The following is a 5,105-nucleotide window of genomic DNA, read 5'->3' as shown; positions in this document are numbered from 1 at the left end:
GTTTTCTTATGTTCCATTTATGAAGTGAGGATTTACTGCTCAGTATTCTCAAATGTGTATGGCAAACGTTATATTTACAACTGCGCTCTTCTGGAGCAGCTATTTTTAAATTAAATTGGGTTTTTTGTGTAAAAAAAGACCAACCGTATTTTTGCTTGGAGCTGATCAATGCCTTGTATATTGCTCTGCTCTTTTATTGATTGGAGAAAGTAAAAAGGCACAAATGGTACAATTGAATACCTGCACATTTGTAATACAGATAATCTGTTAACTAAATGGTGGTGGGGGAATGTTATCACATTTTCTTCAGGGCTTTGAACACATGAATATTATTTTGTTTTACAAGCACTGTTTACATTGAATGCATTGAAATGCTCTCTATTTTTTTGTGTTGGTGTTAAAAGAACCTCAGGCTTACAGTATGTTCTCCATCACATTAATGCATTTACTGATGAATCTTTGAACAGCTGCTTGATACTGTCAGATGGTGTTGGTGTTCATAGCAGTGTGGTGTTTAATTTTAAAACAAAGTTACAAGTATGACATAAGTCATCTGGGCCTCTACAAGTGCTATTCGCACACTAGTGAAATTTAAAACACCTGGTTCTCTAATTCTGGACAGCTAAATTCTGTTTTACTAAAATGACACCTTGTTTCCACCCAATTACATAAGATTATTTCTTGAAAAGTTTTGAATGCATTTTACTCTGTGTGTACCTATAGAAAATGTATTTGTTAAACTTGATTTTACAAATCAAGAATAGGTGATTTTCCATCCATCCATCCATCCCCAGCGACAACCCTCCATTCTGGGGAATCCCGAGGTGTATATTAAAGTCCCATGTGATCAACAGATTATGAATTACGCAGATCAACCTGTATAGCACCATCCATCCATCCATCCATCCATCCATCCATCCATCCATCCATCCATCCATCCATCCATCCATCCATAATCACTTATCCATGCAGAGTCACAGGGTCGCAAGTCTATCACAAAATAACACAGGACAAAGAACCATGCATGAAGCCACTCATTTCTAGTAGCAATTTAGAGAGACAAATCAACCTTGCACATGCACATTTTTGGACTGCTTGGGGACCCATGCATACACGGCGAGAAAACACAAACTCTATGTAGAAAGACTCAAGGCTGGTATTTCACCCCAAGACCTTCTTACTGCAAGGCAACAGTGCTAACAACTGTGCCCACTATAAATAACCCCTTTTAAAGAAATCACGACACCTGGAGGATTTTAGGTCAGTTTTTTTCACTTTGAAGCAAAAAACGGATTATTTAGTTTAACATTCTGACTTTGTAAAACATACCTTTGAAAAATGTGTTTACATTGTTGCAATAGACTGCCATATCTTTTCTTTTTGGTCAGCTTGAGAACATTTTTTCTTTTACTATTTTACAACTGACCATTTAAAAACAAAAATAAAACAGCTTTTCTGTGTTATGGAAACTGTATTTTCACTAATAGAATCAACTAGTGGCATATACTAAGCAAACATGTAACTTGCAACCATACTGAGGTTAGTTGAATAATGCAGGTACTTTTTTACCAAATGTAAAAAAAAAAAAAAAAAAAAACAACATAAACGACATTCAGTTGTGTTTAAAATAACAGCAGTTCAGCCTCAGTTACGGATCAATCACTCTTTTTGGTAGAAATTATATTTCTCCATGAGAAATTATTTACAAGTACGTGTAGCAGAATAATGGAGAACAAACAGACCCACCAGTGATGACATCCATACTGCTGATTCATTGTAACTAAATCATTAATAGAAAGAGTCAAAATAATAGTAGGTCATTCTTCTTCTGAAAAAGGCAGATTTCAAATAGGTGGTCTTTATTTCAGGATGAAAATTGCATGTATGTTATAGTGCAGTCCTATCTGAAGATCTGAATAAAATAGGTTTTTTCAGACATTGTACAAAAAGAAAAAATGTAGAGAACATTATATAAAAAGTACAAAACTTTGCTCCTCAGCTGGAATTACTTTAAATGATTTAAAATTAAAACCAAAACTATGAAGACATGAAATAAATTTGAAAACTAGCAGAATAAATTAAAAGATTATATGGTTTTATCCTTTCATGTCATTGTTTCATGTCTTGAGAATGTCATATGTTTGCGTAGCAAACACATGACATGACATGAAAGAAAAGAATAAACTAGGCTTTTACAAACACACAGCATAAAAACAGACATAACTTTTTCTTCCTTATTCTCCAACATTAAATCTGACTAAACCGTACCTGTTTTAGGTCAGTGAGGCTTAACACAATAATTTCTATTGCCAAAAGCCAGAATAATGATTGATTTTTTTTTTAATAGATTGTCTTTTATTTCTTTCTACAAAATCAGAAGTTCACATACAATAAGATTTCTATGCTTTTTTTTTTTTTACCGTGTCCTATTCGGCAGAGTAGCACTCAGAATAGTTGTCTGAGTGCCAAGTAAAAGCCCAACAGATTTACTTTCACAAGTGGAGCAATACAGCTAACACTTTAAAGCTCTGCTTGATATTCATAAAAAGAAGCTTTATTAGAAACTGTTTTGGTATTATTTCAATTGTTACGGACACGGAGACAGAAACGGAGAGGGAAAAAAAGAAGCACGAAAGAGAGAAAGGGGGGCAAAAAGGAAAAGGGGAGAGAAGGAAAATAGAATGGAGAAAAGAAAGATGAAGAGAATACAAGATAACACCCTGCTAGCTTCTACACCTGCAGAAACGTTTGTATTACCAACTTTTTTTCCAAAAGGTGCACGGTACTTATGAATGCAAGATGTATTTAGTGGTAAATGCGGCTCAATATAGAACATTTGTGTATCTATTAACACCTGAATCTAAACACCTGTGTGTCTGAGTGTGAGCGTGCATGTGTATAAAATGTTTCTCCATACAAATATGCAATAGTGAGTGTGAGGACCCACAGACCCGCCCCCCTGGACCCGGTACAGATACGGAGGAGATCCGAGCCACAGACATCCAAAAGTGCCCCAGAGCACAGGATCCCAAGGAGAACCATCACCGGGACTACCGTAACCCCCCAGAGAGGAGCAGGGGTGTATCCCAGGGGAACCACCCAGCAACCACAGTGCAGAAGCCATATGAAGCTGCAGCGACGAGCCCACAGGCCCCGCCGGCAGCCGTCTACGCCCGAGCAGATCCAGCCATGGACCCAGAGACCCGAGACCCCGGGACATATCACTCCCCAAGCAGAGGCCCGACCGAGCCCAGGGGTCCAGGCCCCGGCAAGCAGCCACCGGGAGTGATCCAGCACACACCAAAGCACCCAGCCAGCGGGAAGAGATACCAACCACCGGCAGGTAGTGTGGCGGGGAGGGAATAGGCCCCACATTCGATGGGGGCCTAAACTGATCCAGGAGAGGGAGCAGCCCAAGACCCAACCTGACACAATAAACAGGCACACACAATCATAATCACACATTCCCACCCTCATGCGTACACAGAAAGAAACTCACACCCACGCACCTAACATAAAGACAAACAACAATGGACGTCATACACTCACTCACACTCCCCATACATACTCTATACTCCCAGGTCCAGGTACCGATACCCCATAGGGACAACCAGCCCCCAGACCCAGGAGGTGGTCCCCATCCCTCCGGGGGTGGATACAGGCAGACTTCCCCAGCACCTGAACCTGGTGTGGGTTAGCCCGAGCTCATACCTGAACCTGAGCAACCCCAGCCCAGACCCTGACCCCCCGCCCCGACCCCAGTCCCCAACCACCCCCAGCCTCATCCGGGGAGGGGGCCATGTACAAAAGAGGGGTTTACATGGTCCAAACAAGCCCGCCAACCAGAGCCGCCACAGAATAAAATAGTCCCAACCCCCAATGAATTCCGATCCCAACCCCACAAGCCCTCCACCCCCAATGAACCCGACATGAATCTCCCCATTGGGCTATCCCCAACCAGGACCCAGATATCGAACACATGCCCCCCAACCCAAACACCATGAATCACCTCCCTACAGCACATGGGCACACTCCCACAGGAGAGCTTCATCCCGGAAAAGCCGACAGAGCAACACCCACACAGCGCAAGCTCCAGACACAGCCCCGCTCCAAGCACCCCTGCCACGTCCCGCCTCCACCACACAGCGCGCCGGGACAGCAAGGCAAGGGCCTCGCGCAACGCCACCCCAGCCCCCGGCCACATGCACAACAGGGCAGACAACGTCGAGCACCGAGCTCACAACAGAGCCCCTGGCCCCACACCAAGAAGGGGCAAACTCACCCGGCAAGAGGTCCCCGGCCAGCGGCAAGCACTTGGGGCCGACGTCCCCTACCCCACCCCCGCAACCACACAGACACACCACATCACTGCCACTGAAACAATAGCCCAGGTAGAAAACATTATCCAGCTCAGCTCTACCATCGCCGCTCAGCCGATCCAGATGCCGGTGACCCCACATCCAAGAAGAGGACACAATCCCCTCACCCCACACGCTGCAGTCCCCCACGCCACCCCCTAGCCCGCCACCCTGACACAACAACCAGCAGAGCAGCACATCGCCAAGCCCGCGCAACCATTCGGCCACCATTAGCAGCCTCATCCCATCAGTTCGTGAGAGGGAAACATGGACCAGCTGGGTAACCAGGCCGGGCAGGCAAACCACTCCAGGCCAAGCACATCCCATCAGCCGCCCCAGTGCGGGCACAAGACATGCTCCCCTGCCCCACACACCTGACCGCCAACTGTAGCCCCACGCCCAGCCAAGGGCAAGAGCCACAGAAGGAAGCATTGTAGGAAGGCCACCAGGGCACGCCAAGGACCGGGCACCCCGCCAACCCCACACCCAAACCACGGAGGAGTCCCACAATGCCGGACACCCACCCTCCCACACGGCACACCCCACCACACCAAGCAAGCTGGCCAGCCACTCCATCAAAGCGAAGCCACATCTCAATCAACACTGCACACTGCCCGGCCAAGACCCCCTTACTGGAGCCCAACGACTCCCCAAAAAGACGGGCCGGGCACCGAAGACGGGGACATAGATCCAAGGCAATCTAAACGATCCCGAGAGGGCCGAAGAGCCAGCCACAGCACCAGACAA

This window comes from Girardinichthys multiradiatus, chromosome 4 (assembly GCF_021462225.1).
Source record: "Girardinichthys multiradiatus isolate DD_20200921_A chromosome 4, DD_fGirMul_XY1, whole genome shotgun sequence".
NCBI lineage: Eukaryota > Metazoa > Chordata > Actinopteri > Cyprinodontiformes > Goodeidae > Girardinichthys > Girardinichthys multiradiatus.
The sequence above is the reverse complement of the archived record's forward strand: the minus strand, read 5'-3'. Positions refer to the sequence as shown.